General features: G+C 39.5%; 1 long non-coding RNA gene across 1 annotated transcript; it reads left to right on the top strand.

Annotated features, from left to right (window-relative positions):
* Positions 1–625: 625 nt before the first annotated feature.
* On the top strand, positions 626–26,573 carry LOC115617047. The gene is made up of 4 exons (XR_003994490.1): positions 626–798; positions 11,427–11,576; positions 21,058–21,110; positions 21,658–26,573. It is a non-coding gene; the product is annotated as an uncharacterized LOC115617047 (long non-coding RNA).
* The last annotated feature ends 527 nt before the right edge of the window (positions 26,574–27,100 follow it).

A 27,100-nucleotide genomic window follows, 5' to 3' on the forward strand; every position in this document is an offset into this window, starting at 1 on the left:
CAGTTTCAAAGACTTCTGCTGATGTGAGCTGGAATTTGTGCTCTGCTGGGTTCATGCTATGTCTTCTGTAACTGCAGTGCTTATATGAACACAGCTGATGATATGTAGTAGCTTGGTGTGAGAGGCTGAGATAAAACCCCAGCTGTTTCTGAAGATACTGCCTGCTGCTATCAAGAGGTTTAGTTTAGCAATTTTAAGTGCTACAAGGACCTGTAGGACCTATGTTGCTGAACTGCTTTCCTGAAGAGAAGGTGGAAATGTACATGCCTGGCTATTTTAGGAATCATTCTTTCTTGAGTGTGCTTATACTTTATGAAATGCAAGCGCAGGGAATATGGATAATAAAGCTGAATTATCATCTTTGAGTGTTTGTAGATTAAGGATATTGGCCATGAGTGAGTCGTGGCAAAAGCTGAATTAGGTTTAAAATAACAGCAACAACATCAACAGAAAAAGGATGGCCCGATCGAGTGTCGGCCATGTCATAATTCTTAAGAGATTTGGGTACAGCTTAAGATTTGCCTTCTTCACTGACACGCAGCGGGCTTGTTCAAGTCGCCAGCCAGACAACTTCCATGATGCCTCCTGCTGACAAGTACACGAAGAAATAGCTATCTGCCAAACAAGTTGTTTGTTTTATTTCAAGGCCCCAGTGGGCCCAGCCCTTCCTGCCCAGCAGCTGCAGCAGGCTCCATTCCTGCTCAGTGCCTGGCCTGGGAAGAGCTTGCTTGCTGGCCCATGAGAGTGGTTCTCCGTAACTGGCTTGTGGGGAATGCTGTGTGAGAGGATCTGTTTGGGGTATTTTTTAATTGTTTGTTTATTAAGGTTTGTTTATGAAAGTGAATATCTGGTCACAATGGAAACATGTTTTTTTGGAGCATGCATATTGCCAAAAGAGCAGTGTAGAGCACTGATCAGGTTATTGCTTCCCTAGGATCAGAAGTGCACACACACCTCTGCAAGCCCCATGGGCAGCATCCCGTTATCTCCTCTCTTCCCTCTTCCAATTGAGCTCTGCCGTGTCTGCTGTAGTGATGGCTCCATGCTTCTCCACAGGCAGGATAGTGAGGTGGGAATTTCTTCACCTGTGAAGTTTCAAAAGAACAAAGGCTAGATCTGTATTGCAGGTTGCAGGGGCACCAAAGCTGGCTATAGACAAGCTGATTTGGGTATTTCTGTCAGTGTAGCTGATGAAGTAGAGGTGTCTGCATGTGCTCATTTATCCCACTGAAAAGTACGATTGTTTGCCCTTAGATTACTTCTCTGCAATGGTAAGTTACTCCAGAAAGACAAGTCTGCCTTTTAGTACCCAAGGCAGTTTAGCCAGCTCTGCAGCATATGTGTACCCAGTCCGTTGTGTTTACTAATTAAAAAGTTTTCAAACTGCCAATGTTGCCTGGAAATTAAAAATATGCTTGTCATATTGAGTTCTTATACAATTCTCACATCGGTTAGGAGGAGAACATGATGCCTAACTATTCTGTGATTCTATGATTCTATGATTCTATGCCTGCAGCTGTCGTGAAAAGTGTGGGCTACAGCCCTAGTAGCCCTTTCTATTGAGTACATGCCTGGTAATTTATGTAATCATAATATAAACCGTAATGTGTCATCTTGCCTATCTAGGCCATGAGATGGCTCATCTTGTGAACCAGGGAAGGTGAATTTTAAAACCAAGATAATCTTGTTTCGAATTTGTGGCTTTTGGAACTGGAGCATCTCATCACTATATAATTATACACTTGTATGTTGTAGTTTCTCTACATGGAGTGTAACACAAATGATCTCAGTCTTTCTTAGCAAATAGTTCAGGATGAGGGAATTGTGTGGATGAGGAAATGGCGTGGGAACACTTACTTACCAGTGAGTCAAAGACTGGAATTCCTTCTATAACCAGTAAAACTGGCAAGTTACATGCTCAGAGCAGCAGTGGTTTGGGTTTGTTCAGACACTTCTCGGTGAGACTGGTGTTACCCAGTCTTATGGCTAGGACTGGCTTTGGAAAGCTGAGTGAAAAAAATGTTCCTAGGGAGAAGCATGAACTGAAGGTGTGAGGTTAAAACAAAATACCCTTTACTGGCTTGGGGAGAGAAGAGCGGAGTGGTGATTTTTAAATCCTGCCTGTGAAATCAGTGTTACAAGTTTTGAGTATTGTGTGCTTAGGTCTGTGTCTATAGGGACAAATGTGCCAGTGTCCCTGTAGCCATAGCAGGGATTTCTGTTTGGTTTGTGACTTGGCTCAGTCTTGAAGTAGACACCCTTTGAACTGTTTGTTCTTCTGTAGCTGTCTGTATTACACCCTTACTTGAGACCCAGACTTGGCACCTCGCTGTGATCCAATAACCCAGCCAGATGAACTGAGATTTCTGAGGAGAGGATTTAGGATGTACTTCTCTACTTGGGAAAATTCATCAGTGTCCTGTTGCTCATTGTCCTGTGTGCTGCAGGTTGCTATGCTACAGAAATGTTCTTGCAGGGCTCTTCCACTGGCAGTCTTCAGTGGAAGGACTGACCGCAAGTGAGGGTCCTTGGGAGTCCTTGCCAGCTGCAGCCCACCAGCAGCCAGGGACTTTGCAGTGAGAGAATTCCTCACCCCTTCTGTGGCAAAAGGGTTTTGGTGTTTTGGGGCAGTAAGGATGCATGAATAAACAGGATGGGTTGCTAAGCAGTTCAGTGTTGGGTGATTGTCACCACATCAACTGACCCATCATGGCCAGTGACTGAAGACTGCTATCTGTCACCACCTGCCCTTTGCTATCCATGTATTTCTGGCTTGCCTTCTCCTATCTTGCTTCCGGTCTGCCTGCTTAAAAAAAAAGCTGGCTGAAGAGACCTGCATTACTGGTTATTTGATGCAGATTTTGCTAAAATGCACTGACACATACATGTAGTTCTGGCTGGTGGTAGCTGTGCATGAATAAACATAACTACCCATGACTGTGATGTGGTATCAAGCTACTGTAGATGCAAAGCATGCTTTTTAATAACTGTGTATAGCGAACTGGTTATAAATTCATGACTATGCAGTGTAGACAGGGTCTGATATATCACTCATTTGTACATTTGTAATTAATTGTAAGAACAAGATTGTTCTTTGCATGTGTTCTTTCTTTGCTGCCAAGCACAACAGAGAGCTATAACGATCTTATACCTTAAGCTTGTAATAAAATATTGTTGGTAACCTAGCAAAAAAATTTCTTATTCAAGTTTGCTAACAAAATCCCCATAATGCTTTCTAAGATTCCCCCCCCCCCCCAGGTTTCTTTAATGACTTTTACCTCTGAATATAATCAAAACCAAAATTTCAAATGTTTAAGAAACATTTCTGCATTTTTTTTTCCATCTGGATATAATGGAGCATAATTTAAGACTATGGGAAGAGGAGGAGGTAAATGATGCATGTAATGATTGTTTTAACATTTACAAGAAAATAATTTATTTAAATTGGATTAAGCTTTAATATTATAACATTTTTCTACCTGATTTAACATGGGGGTTGGGGAAAGGGGGAGAGGGCGATTTCGTGGTAAAGTGTTTTAAGTATTTAAATTTTTTTTTTTTTTTGATCATCCAGGTGTCCTGCCCCACAGCCATGTAAATTTTCCTACATACAAATGTTCATTGCTGTCTTTTACATTCACTTGCTGACAGTGAAGAGGTCATGCTAAATCAAACTGATGGAGAAACTCGACATCGTCTTCACCCAGGATGTCCAAATTAATTCTACCAAAACAAGAGGAAGGGGAACAGGAAAGAATAATTTGCTTTTGTATATTACTGGTTTTAAGTATTCTGTTCATCATGTTGGTATCTCTGGTAAACGTATTCAGAGTGAGCAAAAGTAAGTACCTGCTTAGACCTCAGGGGCTTGTGGTTTTCTTCTGTACCCATCAGTTTTCCTACCAGCCTAGTTCTGCTGAGAATGGGTCGCCGAGTCCAAGTCCAAACTTTAGTGTCTTCATCTAATTCTTTTCCCTGCTCGAGGAGAGGAATCAAGTGGGATAAATTCTGTAACCATATGCTCTTGCTGCTTTGCATCTGCTGATTGAAGTGTTTTGTTTGTAATAGGTGCTATTTTGATGAGAAAAAACACCAAACCACTCCTACAGCCAAAGGAGCTCCCTTAGTGGCAGAACCAGCAAAGCCTGGTTTTCCACAGGTCGATGTCTCATGGTTTCACAGTGAATTACAGTTGTCTCTTTTTTCCTAGAGTGTGGTCACTTGTTAGGTCTGTCTCCCACATACATAGATTCTTTAATGTTTCATAAAGTTTAAATTTATGTTACAGGGTTTGCTTTTTAGTTGGGTCACTTTCAGAATCTCTTTCTTCTCCTAGCTATTTATTCTTTACAAAGAATGTCGGAATTTGACATATCTGTATCTCTACTGCATTTTGTTGAAATAGAATAAAATTAACTAGAAACTTGGTGTGTGACTACACAAACTTAAGTGTCCTAGCAAACCAAGCAAAAATGGTGGTATCTGGCTAAGTACATTACCTGGTTTGGATTTGTGTTTAAGTTCATACCTTCTGCAAGAAGTAAGTTTGGTTTACTAGTTAGTCCCGTTGATCCAGTAGAGCCATTGTCATCAATGGAAGATGTTCTGGCTTTACACAGCATCCAAGAATGATAATGTAAATTCCTATTAAAATGGCCAATTTCCTTCCAGTCCCATTTCCATTGGAGTCAATTGTAAGTTGCCCATTTCCTTCAAGAAGAGCTAGATTTGCTTTTACAGCTGTAATCAGTACTCAGAAGTTGGGACAGGCTTATTGTCACCAACATACCGTTAATCACTGCTATGTAAACCAGAGAAGATTTCCTCCCAGTTCCAGTTTCAGTTCACAAAGCTGGGGGAGGGTGTGTGTGTGAAATCTTGTATTTGTAAATAGAGCAATTTACCTCTGTGTATTATGGTGATACACATGGAATTTCATGATACCTTTTTTTCTGTAATAGATTCAGTTTTAAAACTTAGAAGTACACTTCAAATAAATGGAAGGTTAAATTCTAAACACATTCTTAGTGTGTGCATAAGCTTCTGTTTACTTGGGAAGTGTAATATCAGTAGAGTACTTCTCACTTTAAAGTTTATGAATTTCTTTCTTCTCTTCCTTAATTCTTTGAGGTGTCAGTACAGAGAAAGATGAATCATTTATTAGTGGGAGGCCTGACACATGATGAAATCACTATCTGACACTTCAGTAACTTCCAGTGTTGTTCTGTGAACATTCAGCAAAGTGCAGATGATGTGATGTTGCAGTTCTGTGGGTAGTGCTTTTTTTTCTTTTTTTTAAATGGATGAAATGCTTTATCATCATAGTGTGTGAGAACTTCCCCATTTGGTATGAATAGCCTTTGCTGATTATTAAGAGTGATTCAGAAGCTCTGATGTAGGGAAAAAATAGAACACATCTGCAACTGGCAGAGAAGATCTTTTATTTCTCCTGAAAATCTGAAAAAGCAGAACTCATCCACATTTTTTTGAGGGGGGGGGTAGAGAACAGATAACATTCATGGCTTGGGTGTTAAACCAGTTTGGAGCATTCCTCTTATGACAGAGCATGCAAATCTCCATTATGTTACAAATGAAGTGCACCTAAGTGGCAGTTCTGTACTGGACAGTGGATTACCCCCTGAACGGGGCAGTGGTCTCAACCCAAAGACATTTAGGGTATAAATTGGCATTTTTAATAAAGCAGTTGCCAATAAACAACTGGCTGCTTGCCAATAAGCCTAACAGTTTTACTTATTTAAAAAGAAAGAAAAAAAATGTAATTTTAGTTCTAGTGTCATCACTCCAGTAAGTGGTTCTGCAAGCATATAGGTTAGACTTTCTGCTTTAGTGAACTAACTGCTGACTACCTCTTTCTCTCTTCTTCCTTCTTTCCTTCCTAGTATAAATGTTTTTTATTTGCTCCCTGCTGCCAGCAAACATAACAGTAGTTTCAGGGTATTAAGATATTTCCCTTTCTCACACAATTTGAAATCTGAGCAATGTTACTCCCGCTCTTTTCCCATGCCACCTCATTCAACCATTCAGATGTGCTGCTGTGAAATGTCACAGGCTGGGAACTTGTAGGTATAGACTTGGCTCCTAGTACCAAGTCTGGCATCTAAAAGGTGGCTTCAGGGTTTTCTTCTAACTTAACTGGTTTTCCCTTTGTTTCTTTGGAAGCTCGGGTGCTTTTCCCAGTGAATCCAGTCTTTCCTCTCTCATGCCTTGTACTGTGACTTCTTGTTCTCTCTTGCTTGCTTTATATAGTACTCACAGCTCTACTGTCTGACCTTTTCAAGTTCCTAATGTATCTGTCATCATGATACTTTGCAGAATGTACTCTTCACAGAAGTATGTGGGTCCAGCAGAACTAAATACTTGTTAAACTAAAGTGTTGAGGGAAGACTGGAAGAGCTGGCAATTCAACCCACCTTTCAAGTAAAGATACAAAGTATATCTCCCTCTCTAGTGGCTAATTTGGGTATCCTTGATTTTGCCCTCCAGAGTTTTGGCTGTAAACTATTCCATAGCTACTACTGGAAATAAGCAGGTGACCTTTGGAGGTAGTAAAACTGTTTTAACTACATGTTTGCTGTTTGATATTGTGTATTCTTCCCCATCTCTGTGCTAGTATGCATGCATATGATATGGTGATGTATGCAAACAAATCAGCAAGTACCAAACCACTTTGCTCACTGCCTTACTACTCAGGATCTGATTAAAAACCTGGTAAACTTCAGAAAGGGAGAGAAATTATTTCAGTTTCCAGTCCAGATAGACTTCGATGTGTCCCTTACTTTACCATCTTTACTTGGCATCTCTTTACATTCAAATCATCTGTCACACTGGGCTTGGCTCCTGGTAGTTCATCAGAGCTTCTCAGGGTGCCCTGGCTGTTGTGGGACACCTGGGAGGTCGGCTTTGCCCCTGAGAGGGAGCTTCCCCCATCTCAGCAACTGAGGCCTGCTCATCAATGCCTGTCCTGCCACAAGAAACTATCTTTAGGTTTCACAGATCACACGACACCGTTTCCACAAAAACCTGCATGCAGGTGTGTCTGAGGAAAGGGCTACTGATAGCAAGGGGAGGCTGCCCATCCCTTCTGATCTGATGAGGAAGCTCTTTTTAGGACCACTCCCAAAGTTGAGCCAGGCAGAAAGAGCTATATCAGCACAAGCAGTTTAAATAGCAGGCGTTGGCTAGCCCAGCCTGGAGTGCGGTTCCAAGATGGTTTAAACTGATCCAAACCAGAGCTGTTGCAGCCTGGCTTTGCATCATGTATATCCCCACCCCATCTCTTGCACCAGCACTGGTGCTTATTTGACTCCACAAGAAGCTGAACTGGCAGGGAAGTGTTATGATTTTTTCAAGTTGGTTCTGTCTTTTCTGAACCAGTTCAGTGTGGGACCAGACAAGCATCCTTGCTGGCACGGGAAAAAGCAGCAGCTGGGGATGGAAGGGCTGCAGCAGCCCCAACTTAGATCGGATTAGACTGTCATGGAACCACAGTCTCAGAATAGCACATGGGCATCTCTGGGAGATTTGAGGGGACAATACCCCCAGGCAGGAGGAGGGGCATTACGATAGTAATCTCTCCCCGCAGTGCAGCTGACCCAGAGAGACTATTTGTCTACCGTCTAAAATAAATTACAGAACTCTTTAAACACATTTAAAAGTTTCCTGTCAGTGTTCTGTAAAACAAGGTAATTCAACATAGGCTTAAACAATGTTTCTTTTGCTTCCATCCCTCCCCCTGGCAGCCCACCCCATCCTCTTTTTGCAAGCCATAAGATTCCCTCCTGCCCTGGCCCTCTTAGGTCATGGCATGATGGGCACCCTGCCAAATGAAGCTGATCTTATAAGCTGCTACTGCCCTGGTTGTTGATGGGACTGTTTGCATGATTTTTAATTCACTTCTGTGGTGCCCTCATTTTTTTTCCTGCCCGAGCTTTAAGTGGGAGTGTGTTTATCTGTGAACTACACTGCTGCAAATTCATGGTCTATTAGCACCTTTTCAAAGCTCCCCTCTGTTCTCCGAAGAATTAGAACACAGCTATAAAAAAATTTTAAAAAGCACTCAAGGCTGTTGCACAGTGTCATTGTTTCAGGCTTTGTTTTTAACATTATTGCTAAGATAGGTTTGTTTGTGTGTTTGCTTGCTTGCTTGCTTTCCCCATACTGTATTTAGATTTGAAAACAACAGCATCAGTAATAAGATGCTGATGAACCTAAGGTAGATGTGACAGCGTAATGTGTATAGTACATATACAATTTGTCAAAGCAGACGAAATAACCCCACCTTGGGCGATTTTCAGAAGAAATACACTACAGTACTTGTCAGGTCTGGGTGACTACTCCATAAACATATTACCTGCTGGCATACAAATATCACTTTGTATAAGGCAGTTACACAGTAAAGGAAAAGGGAGAGGCAGGGCAAAACCACTGATCTTGCAGAGTCTGACAAAAAGCCGTGATCTCAGATAGAAAAATGCTAAAATAAAAATCACTCTGATTTGGGGATAACTACATTTATGTGTTAACTGTCTACACATTTGATGGGTAGTTCTCTTCTGATAAACTAAGTGATGTTGTAGTTTTTATTGTGTATTTTTGAGAACATATCTGCTGTCATCAGTAGGGATACAAAATTAGGCTAGAAAATTAGGCTTCTTTTCATTAACACATTAGTAAAAACTCCAGAATTACTGCCACAGTTGGGATACGCACTTTGGCAAGAATATCTGGCAGTGTGAAATGACTAAGACCTTCAGAATAAAAATCAAAAGCCTGAGTTACCACAGGTATAATTTTTATGTTAAATATTTACATTAGACTTTTTTTTTTCCAAGATATATCAATGGATTTCTTAGTTTACCTTTCATTGAAACAAGTAATGAAGGAATGGTAGAGCGCACGTGAATTGTGCTAAGATTTCACAATGCTTACCTATTTATGTATGTATATTTTTCTTTCCTAGGATGTGAAAAAGAAAACAATGGCTTTCATAATATACTCTTATACAACACTCTCACAGCTTTCAACACAACTTCTGTGTGTTTGTAATACCAGTTGCACACATTTGTGCATATATTTGTATACAGAGCTATGAAAATCATATCTTAGAAATCAAAGGGGGCAGATGGATCAAAATTATTAAAATCATAGCCAAACCATGCAGTAAACTGTAAACCACAGCTTGATTACCTCTGTGATGTTAAGGGGTTTTTCTTTGCTATTTCACTGGTAGTTCCCAGGCACATGGGTGTGCTTAGATCATGAGTCTACCACCTCTATCATTTATACAGTGGGAGTCTGTTTTTTTGACTACAGAAAGCAGAATCATCTACTGAAGTGTGGGAACAATGTGGGAACACTTTATTTGCCCTAGGTTTTGTATGTCAATTATACGAATATGTTGATTTAACTGGATTGAGGCCTCCTGAAAAAGGAGCCATCCCCATCCATATGGCCAACCCTCCCAAAGAAAAAGCATAGGAAAGGGTGACTTAAGATAAGGCATTCATTTGTCACCTGAGAGTTAACACAATGGCAGCACGATTGGCCATGAGCACCTTGCCTTTGTCTCCTGCTGAGCCTTTGGGACTCCTTTAGCCAGAGGGATAAAAGCCCAGGAACTCAGAAAAACAATTGAATTGTCAGAATTGGAAATGTTCCCTTTCACAACACGAAGAAATAAAGTTAAAGAGTATGCCCTCACTTCCTTGGGCAGCCTCTTCCAGCGCTTCCAGCCTCACCACCCTCACAGTAAAGGCACTTACTTTAAAGACTTTAGTCTCTGGATCGCGTGTTTTGGTGGGAAATCATTCTGTTAGAAAATTTTTATCTCTGCTTATGGTTACACAAGCCAGAAACAGCACTGTAGGCTGACCAGTCAAGAATCTTTGCAGGACAGGAATTGCTAATACACTAGACCTCTCTGTATGTTTTTGATGAGTAAAAGTTGAGAATTGGATGGAAAGCGGACGTGTCATCCAGCAATTCTAACCAAAGTACTTTTAATAAATAAAATAACATCCAGAAGACTTTCCTTCTCCCTCTTTTCATGGTTATATCTGCTTCTGAAAAGATGTGTACCTTTTTCCCTGCTTCTAATCTATTTTTGTGGAGTATTTCCGTATTGTGGTACGCACAAGTATCTAGAGAATGTTAGTAAGAGAAATGCCCATCACTTTTGATCAGATTTACAAAGAAGCTTTTTTTCTTTCCTTAATAGTTTATGTTTGTAATCTGGAAGTCAAGTCGTGGTTCAGGGAAAGGTGCAGAGGCTCATGTTACAAGGCATCTCCTTTTTGCTGAGCAGTATTAGCAGGCCTTTTTGCTACCCAGTTCAAACAGACTACAGGAATTCTCCAGTGTGTTCCCATCTTCCCACATTATGGTCTCTGCCTTCTTTCTTTACTGTCAATGCGTCTAGAGATTTCTAACAAATAGGACAATAATCCCTGAAAGAGAACATCCATTAGATCAAAATGAGGATTCACTGCTATGAAACACTGGCGTTTCTTTGGAATATAAAAGCAAATGTGATTCTTTCAAAACAAGGTAGCTTCCAGTTGCCCAAGAGGAGTTTGTCCACCTCCATCACAATGTTGAAACATGCCATTAAAACAAAGAGGTGTGGTTGATTTCCCCAGAAAATATTTATACTGACAGGAACAGGTGAGATGATTGATTGAAAAAAGTCAGTCTCTTTCAGTTTAGGATCTGCAAGCTGTTGTTGGCCATAAATATGCTATTTATTCCAGAAGGGTACAGGGAAAATCTGCCATGTAGATTTCCACTGTAGAGACTTCCTATACAGTGGGCAAAAGACATTTCAGAGAACTCTTTAGAAAGCTTAGGATCAATAGCATAAGCATAATGTGCTACAGGAAGGCAACAGGGAAGGTCAGGACCTGACTAAGTTTCTTCACTAGCCAGAGTTCAATAAAATTCTCCAGATGGTCTTATACAGCAGACGGTTCTGTGCCATAGAGGAAGGGAAAATGGCTTGTGGTAGTCTAAAGTGAAGAGCAGTTCACGGGTGATCCCAAGAGTATGTGAATGCTCTCTTAGGCCAAGTTCCTCCTTTTTTTTGTGCCTGCATCTTCATTGGCCTGGACAGCATTGCATCGCTTGTTTGGAGGGGGGGTAGTGGAAAGGGTGTATTTCTGGAAAAAGTTCATATGTGATCAGTTTTGCTGATGCCAATGCCTATGTGAGGGTATCAGTACATGCAATAACAACCATTTTGGAAAATGAGGAGATACCAGAGAAAGATGCAGACAAGAAGAGTTTCTTGTTCTAAAAGACAAAAGTTTTATACACAGGGAGTAAATAAATGACTGGGCGCAAAGCCTAAACATAAAGCCACTCTTGTCACATTAAATTAAGTTGATTTTTATTTTACATCTTCGATCTAGCTATTGCTGGGCTCCATACAGAATGCAGGCATGATCTGGAATGTTGATCGAGTCTAAGGATAAAGCAACAAAGAAAATGGCCACCAGTTTAAATGCCATAATTCAAATAATTGTGAATGAAATGCCCTATGTCTAAGACTTTCTGCCATGGTGAGTAGCAGTTGTCTGTGCTTTGCTATTTGAAATGTTTCTGTCCGAATTACTGGTAGATGATTGTAGTCACATGATTATAGTCATGATTTACCAACACTCTGTTGGTATCAAGTGCAAGGTGACTTGATCAGTCTTGAATGAAAGTGCTTTGGAAAATTGGGATGCTTTTTAGGCTTCTAAGATACTATTTCTTTTTAGTGAATGACAACAGCATTTCTAACAGAAGTTTACTTCCAGAAGGCATCAACGCTTTCATGACCTTATTGACAAATACAAAGATTCTGTTAATTCTCAGTGCCAGTGGCTTCAATGCATTTTTCTTGGGGGAAGAAAAAAAAAAAAATCAGCTCCAGGATGAAATTAATATGCCTCCCTAAGAATAAAATAGCTCAATCCATGGCCTGCCTAACATAATTCTATATTTACAGTCCATTGACATTTGGGCCGTGAATTTACTGGGAACCAGGAAATGATTGGCTTGTAAAACTTAATAAAATAATAAAGCCTGGCATTGTGCTAATGAGAGTTTAAAATTCTGCCCAGCTAAGCTTGGGACATACCTAAATGGGAAGACTAACTGACATAGCTATTATGGGACAAACTACTTTACAAAACAGTCTCCTGTATGGATGTCTTATTTGAGAATAAAGGTTATTTTTAAGTCCTATAACAGTTACTCAATTTTTTTTTTAAGTGATTACTGATTCCAGAAAAAATGCATTTTCAAAGAAACTACAGAAGCCTGTGTAGTGAAGAACTTGGTAATGCCAGTCAGAGAACAGATTATATCCTGTGAGAAAGCTTAACCAGAGTTTGGGCTAACTTTAATGTAAATCAGGTTAAAAAACCCCCAAAACCAAAACCAACATGTGAACAGGTGTAGTAAAAAGTTGTCTTTATTTTGAATTATTTTTAGCAAGATAATTCCTTGTATACTTCCAGTTATTGTTTAATAGGAGCTTCCTATGTGCATCAAAGAAGCATATCCCTTTAAATGCTTGCTATTGATTTGCACTCGGATGTCCAGTTGACTGCTTTGGTGGGAGTTCTCTATGCTGATCAATGAGACTAACAAGTTCATAAATAATTCACTTAACAAAACTGCATTAAGATAATGCTAAAGGTTTGAAAAAAATCGTGTATAGGAAAGATTTCTCACATTCCTAACTACTTGGAGTCAGTTTTAACGTGGTGAAAGTGAATGGAGCTTGTGAAATATCGCTACATTATCTTCAACAAAAGTTACATACATACTTCCTGTCTTAACTTCCCAGTGAGGTAAGTGAGTAGATGTTACAGTTGGAATATCACCTTGTAGATTTTTTTGTTCTTTTTTATTTTCTCACTTGGAAGATTGGGATTGGAAGTGATCTCTAATAGTCATCTTGTCTAAACCACCTATTGGAGCAGAGTGACCTAGAGTAGGTTGCCCAGGACTATCTCCAGACGGCTTTTAATCTTCTTTACCCTGAAGACAGATATAAATAACTGGCACTGACCTTCTGGCAAGAAAACTTACATAAAAAAACCCCAAACCCAACATATCAGTCTTTGAAACTTATGTCCACTGCTCTCGTTTTATCAGAAGAGTATTTGAGCATTACACAGATTTCTGGAGTATGCTCTTTCATAACGCTCTTTTGCCCTCCCAGGTCCTGGCTCTTATGGGTCTTGGGAGAAGGGTCCATGCTATCACATCTGAGTACAGCTTTGGGGCCTTCATTCACATTGTTAATAATTTTACATTTTGCTAGCTGATTGTCTTTCCATTCACCGGCTCCAGAAGGAAATTAAGTGGGGAGTTAACCTGGATGTGTTTTACCTCTTTATATATATAATTTATTTAAGCTCTCTAGAGATAGAAAGAGAAAAAGATGAAATCCTGATAACCTGTCTAGGAGACTTAACTGTGCTGGTTCACTTAAACCACTCTAGTCTAGGACAATCATCTAAATGATGTGTAAATAACTGTCATCTCAGGACCTTAGAAAGTCTCAGGGCTTTGTATTTGACTTAGTAGAAGCTTTTAATGACTAGTTTGAAGTCACAGGACAGAGCTACAGATATATAGTTACATATTCAGAAGACTCTATTAGCAGCCTTTTTAGCTTTGCTGTGAATTTACAATTTGAGAATTTCCAAGACAGTATATTTTCTGAGACAAATTTAATTGCCTTAGGATAATTTTTTTTTTTTTTCTTTAAAGTGATTTGTCATGGTAGAACCTAGACATTTTCCATGTGGGTTTACTCTGTGCTTTCTGTGGCCTGCAAGGAATTAGTTTTAATTAATATGAGTGGCAAATGCATTGTTGAAATAGTCGTTGTGGCAGACACGCCTTTGTGTTAACAGTTGGGTTAAACAGCCCCTTTATCAGAGCTATTAGCACCTAATATTACTGTCTGATTAAAGATAATTCAGCGGATTATCCAGTCCCAATGCTTCCACAGACCCCCAGACAGGTGCTCAAATAAGAAATTATGTAAAGTAAATGAGCACTAGTATTGCGTCGTTCATGGCTTTGTGTTGGCTGCAGAAAAGGAAAAAGTTATTGGGCTGTTTGGTTAATTTCTTTCTTTTTTTTTTTTTTTTGTTCCTTGTAAATAGCAGGTTAACTTGTACAATCCCTGTAGATTTACATTGCAAGGAAGGCAAGATCAGCACTAAGGCCTTTGTCCTATAGTTGACCTGACCTTCCTGTCTCATCAAAGAGTACTCTGCCTTTCCCCCACCCAGGCTGCTTAGGAGGATAGGTGTGTTTTTACACGAAAACCACAATATTTCTGGGTTGGTCTTAGGTTTTTTGTTTTGTTTTAGGCAGTGGAAGCAGCATGTAATAGAGACAGTCTATTCTGTGTCTCTAGAAATGCATTTTATTTTAAATTCATGCATTTAGACTGGGCTTGTAGGTAAACTGGAAATGCGTAACTTAAGAAGGCAGGAAATCCCACAAGAGTTCACAGAGCATAGCTTAGCTGACAGTTCACTTTTTAATGGGTGAAATGAAGCCTTGACATTAATGAGCACAGGCCCCCTGACTTCAGTGGAATTTTGCATCCTTATACTAGTCAGATTTCTGGCTCAATTGTGTCGGATGGCAATTTATAGTACCTTTCATGTCCCCCTGAAAAGCTATGATGTGTCCTGTGTAGCCTGGGGACTGTTTCTGACAACAAGGCTGTAGAGCAGAAAATAGTGGGCTGATGACAGACGAGACCCCAAAGTTTTTGTGTGCCTTGAAACAAGAGCAGTGTGTCTTGTCCCTGTTGATTTCTCTTAACTTTGAAAGGGCCAGAGTATAATATAAGTAGCTGGAATGAGAACTAGCCCATAGGTAGGGCTAGCATTACCCTGAGATCTATCTGAGCAGTACTTATTGTAGGAGAAGAAATTTTCTTGGGTACCTATGAAAGAAACGTAATAAAATAAGCATTATTTATTGTTGAAGTGTTATTCTTTGTTTGCTGCTCTCTTTGGAGAGGGTGTCAAAAGGACACACTGGTGTCAAGTGTTTTTGGATGTGTGCTACCTCATGTTGCTTAAAAACGTGCAAAAAAAAAATATATATCGGAGACTGTCTGGTTAGATAGAGGTGAGGGTCTAAGATGCCTGGGGACTGACAAAAAATAAGGAGGTAGCTTGAAGCCTCTAGTTCAGCGTTGCTCTAAACAGACCACCTCTTAGGTTAGGAAGTGGTGATATGTAAAGGGAGCTTTAGAGATGCAGCACAATATTATGAGACAAACCCATTCTCCCCCCCCCCCGCCCCAAACCCCTGAAGCATCACACTCTGTAAAAGATGCATTAGATTTATCAATAGACCTTTCTTTACTCAACTGTGCTGCAATTCCTTTTGGGAAAAATTGGATTTTCATCAAAGACACAGAAGACTATAAAATTGGAAGCAGATGTGAGGTTGGATTGGATAGCTCTATGGCTGTTTCTTTTGTGGAAGCACTTTTGAACAAACCCAGCCTTATGTGCTCATTGCTGTCTTGCCCCATGTAACTCTCTTGCCTGCTTTTTACATTTTCCAGAGAACCAGGAGGTGCAGGGTGACTAACTGATGTAAATGTAAACTTCTTCCCTATCATGTCATCTATCTCTTGATTTTCCAACTGTCCTGTATTCTTGGAAGATATATTTAAACAATAACCTCAGTATTTTGCATTGTTAATGAAATACAAAAAAATACAGGCAGTGCTTTGCATGTAGAAGGTGAATTCAGTCCTGGTTACTAGCACTTTTGCTAGCCTTGTTTAGTTTACAGCTTGCCCATATATGATACCTTAGGTATCATATACGTTTTATTTTGTTGAAAACAAGCTTACATCACATTTACTTAGAGAAAGCTCTGTCTTCTGGCATACTGATGGTGTTATTAATGTAATTGATGAACTGGGATGATGAGTACAATTTTAAAGATTATTAATTTTTTGGGGGTGCATTTTTCAGTGTCTTTGGTGCCACATGCAATGTGCTGCAGTGAAAAGAGAAGCTAAGCAACAGGATTTATGATGTTGTTTATCTGTTGGTGATGTTTCCTCAGTTCTGATTTACGGCAGAACTGAGCCTGGGCCCAGTGAAGTGTGGTTTCAAATCCACAGCTTCCCCAGAATTCCTGAGGGCTTACCCATCTTGATCCAAGACTTTATAACCCTTAGCTCTGCATTTTGTACCTACTATATGCAGACGTGCAGTCTCTTAGGAGTTATTTTATGCCTGACGCAGAGCTAGTATCTGATGAGGAGAGTCCCTGGTGCTATTGCATTCACTCCCAAGGGCAGTGCAGCAGCTGCTCCATTGCAAGCCTTTGATGCTCCATTGTGATCCTTCCATGCACTGATAACTTGGTGCAGAAATGCTATGGTCATGCAGGACAGAGGGATAGCCACGAGCCTGGAGGCCCAGTCTGTGTCACTCAAGGGTTAGCACAAGTCAGGTTCTCTGCTTCAGTGCTCCAAAAATTGACATTTCAGCTCATCCTTTCACTTTGCCCTCCCATTACACAGCTAAGCATGCTTTCGTTTCCTTGGTTGTCTTCCCATACTGCCCACTCACATGTTCCCTCCCAACTATTCCCCAGCTCATCAAAGACTGGCTCAAGCTCCTTCTCAATCCACCTATCCTCTATGTGCTGTGCCTACCCCTTTTGTGCCTTTAATGAGCTCCACTTCCTCCATAGGGTCAGCCTCACTTTGGCTGACTTGTCTTCTTGATTTCCTTGCTCATGGTGCTAAGCAGAGTTGATGAGACAGGAAGAAAGTGGCAGGGACTGCTAAACCTGAAGATCTCTCCTGCTCAGCCTGGAGCAGGACTGAGGTTATTTTAGACAAGAGAAGTAATTAACTTGCCTTTTTTTTTAATGGTAAAATAACCTGTCGGAGAAATCAAAGTGTGGAATTCAGACCCTGAGAGTTAACTATGGACGATCGCAGGTGTGAGAGTGAAATGGCAAGTTTTTGGTAAAAATTTACTTATAATGTTCCTTATGAAAATCAGTACTTTTCTGGAATAGGTGCACATGAAATGTGACTGCTTTATGAAAAGTAACTAAGTCAAACTAGGAGATCAGAATTCAGCCATTACAATGCAAAAAAGAAGATCCAGTTCAGCCCATGGATGAAGCTTCTTGTGTAAGGCTGACCCTACCATTGAAAGGGTCAGAAAGGCACACAGATCATGTCAGAAAATCTTCCTGACTGTGGGGACACTTCTTGAACCTCCACAGCTCACCATACATAATACTGCACAGATTAAGTGTGGATTTAAGTGACACTCCTCAAAATTTTGTAAACCAGATCAGGATCCAGATTCTGTTCTCAACCTTACCTACTGTTTCTGTCTCATAAAACAGGTGAAAATTGGGTTGTAGATGTACTTTTCCAGAAATACAGGGTTACCATGAATCTCTGTCTCTTTTCTGAATGATTAACAATGAATCACTGTTTTTTTACAAGTCTCAATGCATTCACCATATGCCAGGTGTCGCAAGAGCATGAGAACATGTACCAATTTGAAACTGGCTAAACAGCTTCACACTGGCATCTCTACTTGGTAGTAGGAGTCTTAAGAAGGAACTACTTGAGTTTAACCTTCCTAGTATGTATAAGATACTGTCATCTTCTTGAGCATAATTATCTTTCCACCCCCGCCATCTCATTCTTTCTATATTTCCCAGTAGGAGGATCAAAAGAAAGTTAGTTAACTGTAGCATTCATCAGATAATCCAAAGGAGACATTAAGCTGGAAGTCAGTGTTACCAAATAATTAATTCATAGGTTAATTCCATTCTTATTTATCTGATTTTCTTATGATTGTGAGTGTGGGTTTCTCAGCCTAAATCCTAGTACAAAGGGCTTCCTGCTTGAGGAAAGTGATCCTGGAGGGGAACAGAGAGAAAGGAGGGAAATGTGTATCTTCTTCAGGACACTTGCTAGCTAGTGATAAGTTTTAAGAGAAATTATTATTCTTGTCATTAAGATAATACTTGGTGAGTTGCTGAAAAGCTGGAAAAACAGTAAGCAGAAAACTATCCTAATTTTGTATGTACGTAAATAGTTAGGAAAGATTTGCACTGAGGCTTACTTCCTTACACTGGAATTATTAAATTTGTAATCTATTTCTCATGTCATCTCCATCTTTTGATTGTTCCAGATGACCACTGATAGGTCACTAGGAAAGCAAAATCTGTCTTCTCATCAGTGCATTTTCCCCTATGCTGCTCTGACTGTACCGGTGCTATTGGTGGGTACGTACTAAATGCAAACAGACCATATAGGGGAGAATCAGCACGTAAAGAAGTCAATCTGTGAGCAGTGGGACGAATAAAACTTGGTTTACGTTGGTTTGGTGTCCTTTGTCCCTTCCCCTTCACAGTGCACTATGTTGACCTTTCTTTATTTCTCTTATGGTATGCTGTTCTGTAAAGAGCAGCATGCAGGTTGCCTAGATCAGCACTGCGCATGCCCAGTGCTAGCTGGGCAATTGGTGCTGCCAACTGCGGCAGCTGAGCTCTGCCTGCTTTTCCCTCAGAGCAGCCACTAATTTGGGTTGTCCAACAGCTCAGAAAGTTTTCTGAGAGGGAGGTTAGGGGAGAAGGAGTGAGAGGGAAGAAGTAAACAGGTGGAAAGAGGCAGATAGCACAATCATTTAAGCCTCATTACGTACAAACCCAAGCTGAAAATGGCTGCCAGTGATTACCATTAATGGAAGTTTATCCAGAACTCAGCGATGAGATGTCAAAGGTGCAATGACATTCAGGCTGTGCAGCAGTGGCCTATCCCTCCCACCACTATGCTTTAATTACAATTCCAGTAACTTTCAGAATCCTTTTGTCAACATTCATAATTGTTCACCAAGCTGGGCTCACCATCCAAAGTCCATTTAATTCCTTGCAAGAGGATGAGATTGATGTGTGATGAATACTAGCTCTCTTTCTGCATCTTTACAAATGTAGGCATTATATGCTTCTTTCTCACAGACTTCCACAGGCTGTTCACCCTATCTGGGAGATTACACGTGGCTATAATAAGAGATGAAGTAATACTCTTGTTAGCCAGTTTCCAACTATTTTGCAACTGACAGTTTTATCTTTAAAAATATACCTTTTTTTCTTTTTTTTAGAAATGATAAGTATATGTCTCAGTTTGTATGTGGTATTTAGGTGCTCTAGATAGATTGGAGACACATCTGAGTTTATGACCATTCATGTAGATGTATGCTGTAAGTTATGCTGTGGATTAGGTGTCTAGAAAGGAATTGGTGCCTTGTTACACCTGAGTACCTTAGGCAGAATTACATTTTATTTAAATTTTGTTGTGATCTGTGTTGAAATCTAAGTTGTGATACACTGTGCAGTACAATGGAAGATACTGAGTAAATAAGAAGAAATTTCATTCTGAAAGAGGGCAACATTTTAAAATTTGTGCCTAAAATTAGACTGATAATTCATACTCTTCTGGGCAGCTGAGTACCTGCCAGTCACTTCAAGTCAATTGGACCTGCAGATGCTGTTCCCAGAGGAAAGTTTGCCAGTGGTAGCTACTGGTGTGAAAATAAACTTAAGCACCCAAGTTTGAAAGTGTTTATTAACATTTTTGTCCTTTAGCTGGATATTGTTTTAATTCAATATATTGATCACAGATTTGGGAGTTTGCAAAGGTGCTTCAAGAAGCTTACTTAAACCTTTGCATAGGTTCAAAGAAGTGGATTCAAATGGTGTGGTGGTATCTTCGTAGAGACATGTCAAATGAAATACGGTATGTTTGCAAGTGTTAGTCAAATCCTTAGTGACCTCTAGCTCACATAATAAGGTCACTATGCAAGTGTCTCTGCTTAAGAGAACTCAGCATTTAAACATCCATTTAAAAATTGATTTGGCTGAATGATACTGTTCATCATGTCCAAGGCTCAACATGTCCTAAAGGAGAGAAAAAGGAGTGTTTCCTTTCTAAGTGTTGTCAAACAAGAAAGAATGATTGTTCCTCAGTTTTGCATATGTCAGCGTAATAGAAGCTTAGTCATGAAAATCCTTATTACTTGGCAGTTCTGCAGCAGGGAAAAACAGAGCGTTACCATATTTTAGCAGTGTTTGTAGTTAAAAGTATGCCTTTCATTGTGCTTTTTAAGAACAGATGTCAAGACAATCTTGAAAACATAAATAAGTGCTTAAAAATATTTTTCTGATTTTAAAAAGGGAAAACCACCTCCTAGCTAGTTGAATGCGTTGGTCTTCATTTCCATAAAAAGACATGAACTATTTATATGTTTCCTTCCGCTTCCATGGGGGGAAATAAAACAATTATTCAGTTAATGACAGATTTTATTTTACTATTATTTAGTGATTCTGCTAAGTGCAGTAGTATACTACGGAGTTTCAAATCATCAAGGATTTCTTAGCCCTTTATGAGACTACAATATGTTGTAGTATGTTGAGTAAATGAGCTGTGATAGAGCAATGATTTACTCATGTAGTCCACAGACACACATAAAAACCACGTTGGAGAAATGCTGGCTTTAGAAACATTAGCAGAGTAAGACAAAGGGGAATACAGATGTCAGTCACATTTGAAGGTGCTATTTACAATGACACAGAGCTAAGTTTATTAGGGACAAGGCCTTTTCTTTTCTTGTATTCTTCTTTATGGAATAGTGTCAACCCTGAGAAGTCGTGTCTGGTAATTACTGCTGGCCGTATCGGGGCAGATATAGCCATGACTCGCCAGGGTGAAAACTGGCTTAGTCAAAGAGTCTAGCTAGCTCTTCTGAGCTAGCTCGAAGTGGTTAGTTTGCAAGTGAAGTTTTCCTTTCTGGCTCTTTATGAGGTAATAATTCACCGAATAACTGGTTTGTATGTAGGAATGTCAAGAAGGGGGTTTAGTTGCTCATTTTTGCTTCTGTGCTGTATTCAGGTACTCTGCTGAGGTTGTGAACACTGATTGCATGATATAAATCATTTGATGCCTGTTTGTTTCAGATCATCGGAGGAATGAATGAGACCTCTTAACGCAGCCCTGCTCTTTTGTTTAGGTATGCAGAGAGTCATTGCGCTGCTTGCCTCATCTGGATTACCAGCAGACTCCTCATAGGAGATATTAATTATAGGCAAGGCTGTGAATGCCACCTATAGTTAAGCTTGCCTGACACTTTTCATCACAAGACCCTGTTTTCCATTGCTTATAAATTTGTCAAATGTATATTATTTGGACTAAAAATGTACAGACTGGGAGACTGCATCTGACCGAATATCTAAACCTTCAGAAAAAATAGCTTTTTTTTTTCCCTTTTTTTTTTCTCCTGAGAACAAGTTTAAGAGAAATGTGCTGCTTTTTCTCTTGTCTTAAAAATAAATGTGTCTATCCATTTTGTTGAGATGCTCCAACGATTTGGAGAAAGAATTCAATAAGTGGGAGGTAGAAGCCATGTGTCGCAATGTTGCCAGAGTCCAGGCTTTACAAATGTCCTAATGTACATGCAAGAAGGACTCAAGTACTGTTAAAACATAGAAAGGATGTGGTGGAAGGTAAATTAATTGTGGAGATTTAAGTGAAGCTACTTAATAACTACTATTTTCCAGGTTACCATTTTATGATCTTTTTACTTGTGGAAACAAGGGCAAGCTCATCCCATTCACGGAATCACATGGGTGATTTCTTGCTTGGAAAGCACTTGAGTAGTGCAAGGATGGCATGACAGAAAAGTCATCAGACATTCATAATCCTATCTTCATAGCAAGTCTTGAGTATAGGTCAGCAAATAAGATCTGGTCAGCAGTCAGAATAGAAAAAAAAAGGAAAGTTGAACATTCATGTGTGTAATAATTAGCATCTAGTCTGTCCCCTGAATGAGGAAATGGCTTTAGGAAAAAATAGTCATGTCATCCATAGTCCTGCATGCACTGTGTATGCCGAGGGGCCTGAAATGCAATTGTCTGGGAAATCTTGGAAGGTTGTAAGTTTTGAGTGATTGACTTTGTATCTGTAATGTTCTTTTAATATGATTTTTGGCATATAATTTGCTACTTGGTATTATCTGTAGCTCAAGCAGTAGAAGAGGTAGACAAAGGCATGAAAATAAAGTAATTCTACACTGAAGGAAAGAAACAGCAAATTCTTCTCTTAGACCCTTGGATAACTTCCTGTTTTGTCTGCAAAATAATATTTTTCCTTAGAGAGGGAAAAGGTGTTAGACATAGCAATTTCACATGGATAGAAACATCATCATATAAATAGCCTGCTGTGAATGGCATTTTAGGCAGCTTAATCAATATCCTGCCAGGAGGAAAAAAAAAAAACCCAGAAAAAATCCCCCAAAAACCAATTGTAAATTCAATGCATTCCTTAATTGAAGATATATTGGAATTTTTCATAGATACATGTTACTTATAAAAGAGTGAGAAAATAAACCTTGCATTACTCTAATGTCATAACCATTCATATACTAATACTAATTATCTGTTGATGAAACATTTGTATGATGTGGGGTTTTTTTGTTTTGTTTTGTTTAACTTGCCACGGAATAGTGGCTCTATATTCTTGATAACAATTATCATACACAAGCACATAGCACTTTTCACTCAGATTTCAAAGAACTCAGCAAAAATTTCACTGTTTTGTAGATGGGAGAAGAGCAGAGAGAGGTAAGGAGCTTGTCTAGAGCATCACAGCATGTCTAAAGTACTGTATTCTGCCCATAGCTTGGTGCCTCCCAACATCACTACACCAGAGCTGGATTTTGTGCATGTTATATCCTTAGATGTGTGACACAGGTCTGCAGGATGCCCTTGCACAGTGAAATAACACAGATTTAGATTGTTGTTTCTAAGACCACAAGCTTGGTGGAAAAGGGATTTGAAAGCTAATCAACGAAAGTTAGGGCTTGAAACACGACTGTAGTTCACTAGCACATTTAACACAGTTGTCAGTGTTTAATTAGGAGGCATTTAAGGCTAAATATTCAAGTGTGGCATTTGGAATTTAGTGCTACACAAAAAGGTGAGAAAAGCTTCTGCCCTGACAAGAAGTTGTGAAAACTTGCAGTCTTGTGACCAGTGGAAGTTTAAAAGTACAGACAGGCATGACCTCTTTCAGCAGATGTGCTAGTTAGCTTAAACTGTCTAAATAGTAATGCCACTCACTTTAACTTCAAGTGGCTTTGGGAGTGTTTCTGTAAGCAAGCTCTGCCAACAAATGTGAGAGAGCAGTAACCTCTGCAAAGAAGTGATGATCAACAGCTGGGACTCTAACCTTCCCCTGGCATGTCTGCATCCAGCAGGGAACATCTGTCCAAAGCCTGTCTTTCAAAGTTTACAGAACAAAGGTATAGTTTGTTTAACAAAATTGCTCGTATTAGCTAGGTAATGGAATGTGCTTTGATTCTGCTGATGCCAGAACCACGCAACTTTTACTTTCCTTATTTAATTAGGATTCATTTATTTAGAAAGCTCAAGAGTGGGGTTTTCAGTTTGTTTGTTTGTATAAAGTAAAGAAAATAGAGCTTAGGTCATGTAAGGCTCTCTTAGCTTAGGAAAAACTTTTATGTTACTCAGATCTTTTTTTTTTTCCCATCAAGCTGTGTAAAACATTTAATGATAAAATTGTCCCAAAGCACGTTACAATTTTTTTGGTATCATTTCAATATGCCAAGCAGATGGGAGTATACAGTGGTCCCATTAAGTGTTTGAGGTTTAAACACATGCTCTTGAAAAATGAGCAGTGGTAAACAAAGTTGATTCCTACATTTAAGATCTTGGTAGGTACTGGTATCCATTAATTTTTTTTTGCTGACAAAATGGCATCATGAAATACCTACAGACAGATTGCTCCTTTGATTTAAGAATGACTAAAACAGCATGCAGAACATGCAGAGTACCATATGAAACTTCAGTGTATCATTATTCTTTATGTCACTAATTTGAATTCAAATGCTATTTTGTACTTATTTTCGTAAATAAATAGGAACCAAGTTTGGAAAGTTAGGGCAAGTGACTCATGAAAAGAATTTCCTTCTTTTTTTTTTTTTCCCTTTTCTTTCCCTAGGAGTTCCCTAGCCATATTTGTGTCTGTGAAAGTACAGCACCTGCTGAAGAAGGATAAGGTCAAGTTAAGTGTTGATTCCTACACTTGCTACTTCTGGGCATTCCTTGGTTAAATCATGCATTTGTTAGCCATAGAATAAACCAGCGTTGAACAATCCTTGAAATAGCTCGAACCGTGAGTAAGAGCTTTTTATAATACAAAAGGAGACAGGCATAAGAACCCTTGTAGATATATAATCTATCTCCAGAACAGAATTATGTAATTTGACAGTATGTTTTTGTGGATAAGAGGAACTAAAGTTATTTTAAACTTCTCTCTCTTTTTCTCCTACCTTTGAGGTTATAGGTGTAATGAATACCCCAAATATCATTTGTTCTTGTCTGCACTTCTTTCAGTATGAGTCTCCAAAGCAACAAGGAACATCTCTTGTGGAAAAAAGGGTACTGCAGATGGTGAAATAAGAATGAAAGTAAAAGAAATATGATAAACAGTGTCTACTGAGAAAGCTCCCATGGAACTGCTGAGTGAGGATTGCTGACGCTTGGAGTCGTGTAATTGTGAAACTTAGTGAAGAAGAGCTGTCGGGAGATCTCTAATTAGATAGTGTAGCCAACCCCCATAGATAATGTTTCCTACGTGCGCCACTAAGGGGTGTTACGTCAGAGAAACTGGTGTGTTGTGCACCCCGTGAAATGGCCAAAAAAAGACACAGACTAGTAAAAAGACATGGAAAGTTTTTCTGGGGTGGATCTTTTTGTGTGTGATCTATCCAATTCTACGGTATTCTGCACAGTTGTGAAGGAAAAGAAAGGTTTTGTATTATCTGGAAAGCGGAGCGGTGGGTAGATACCCGGTATATAGGGGGTTCGTTGCAGTTTCTATTTGCCTTGATTCTGCCATTTGGAAGATGATTAAATGAACACCTCGTCCTAACTTGTTTTGCACACATCATAGATAGGAGAGTGAAAAAATATCATTCATTATTTGTAACTTAAGGTCTTTAAAAAAATCTTTTGCACTTGGGGCACCAAGTTGTGGGTTTTTTAATGGAAGAATTCTCTGTTTACTTTGCATGTCGTTCTTTTAGAAATATATTTTTTCATACAGGAAGGTGTTAGTGGCTGCCATCAGATGGTTCTTATATCTGTATAAAGTCTTAGATCTGGGTAAAGATGTTAAATGTGCTAAACAGTTTTCCTTTGGGCTAAACGATAGGAATATTTAAACATGTTTTTAGCTGCTTGTAGGAAGGCGGTAATAAGCAAAGCAAAGGCTGAGCAGAATTAGGCTGTGCAGTTTGAGAGACTGGTTCCAAATGCAGCAGAAGTTGGGTAAGAAGCTGCAAGCATGGCTTAGGAGTAAGTGGAGAGTCAAGGCCCTTTGGGGCTTATGACTCACTGGCCAGGGAGGCTTGGGCATGCTGAGCAATGAAAGTGGCTGTTACTGTTTGATTTTTTACTTGGTGTGATTATATACGTTGCAAACAGCATTGCACAAAATACAACCGCAACGAACACCTGTTCATATCATCAGCTTCTTTCTCAGGGATGTAGCCCATGGCTGGTGCTGCACATACAGCTGTGCAGGATACATATCTGTACATCAGGTTATGTCAAGATACCGTAATGAAATACTCTGCTTCTGAAAGAATTTGTGATACAATGTCCAGAGAAGCAATACTAATAACTTTCTTATCCTTGGCACAGAAATGAGAATTATATAGGTCACTCTTGACTCTTTATAGAAACATTTGAGCGCTGCTTTAAAGAAAGCCTATCTGTTACTTAGCAAAAATACCAGACAGCTTGAAGATAAGGTGTGTAGTGAACGGAGCAGCATTTACACTTCTAAACTGTCTACTTCTACTGACCAAGTAGGCAAGATATCCCTTCACATTGGTGCAATTCTTTCCAGGTATTTACCTGAGAAGTATTTCGTGCAGTAACAAAGCCCAGTAACTCAGCTGCAATCAGGATCTGTTGAAAATGCATGATCTGGCAAAATTCTGGATGGGTGCACTCAAGGGTTGATAGTTGCTTGTAAGCTTGGACCAGTAATTAATCATGAGGAAGTTAAGAAGGAAAAAAACTGAGCAGAACAGGAGTGCCAAGATATTATCAAAACACACCTAGAGAAAACAGTGCTCTCATAATTATTTTATTAATAATAATATTGATTTTTTTTTATTTCAGCTGGGGTAATAGCTGTGCTTTCCAGTGAAGTCAGTGGGAGCTGTGCATGATTCGGAGGTGTGATGGTAGTATCTTCAATGAAAAATACACCGTATTGTAACAACAGTGAACATCGCGAATACAGGAATGAGAAGTGGTTGCAAGCTGTAACCCGTCTGCATCAAAGTCAGCAAGGAAAACGCATGTTGTACCCTGTATTATTTGTAAAGTAGAACATGATTTTACAATTAAAGGCTTGTGTCATACTGGATACACTAAGGAAAGCGCTGCAACCTTGATATTCCTTTCACGTACTAGGCTCAACGAGCTACTTGTTTTTGTGTGTCTTGCTGTGCTAGCAGCCCCATTGAAATTATGGAATAAAATGGGTAGGCATGGTATGATCTGTTCCTTAATAATTGCAAAACACTCTAGGATCTTCAGAAGAAGGATGCTCAAGAACTGTGAAATAGCTTTTATTAGGGGGATGGTGTGGTGAGGGGATAGAGAATATCATGGGCCCTGGTTCAGATAGTGCTTGTTTAAATCCATCACATCTGAGTGAGGCACTTAAAGGCATGTTTAATGCCAAGTGTATGAAACCTTCTTGAATAAGTTAAGCATCAGCTGAGTCAGGTGTATGCTTGTATGCAGCTTGGCCTCTTCTCAGCTCTATTAGTCTACAGCCTGGGAGACTAACTGTGAACAGCAAAAACTTGGCAATGGAGCTGGTTTCTTACCCTGATAACTTGTAACAGACACATGGGTGATGCTGCCTGTTAATTTAGAAGGCATTTAACACTTAATCATG

The sequence above is a fragment of the Strigops habroptila genome, chromosome 1, assembly GCF_004027225.2.
Source record: "Strigops habroptila isolate Jane chromosome 1, bStrHab1.2.pri, whole genome shotgun sequence".
NCBI lineage: Eukaryota > Metazoa > Chordata > Aves > Psittaciformes > Psittacidae > Strigops > Strigops habroptila.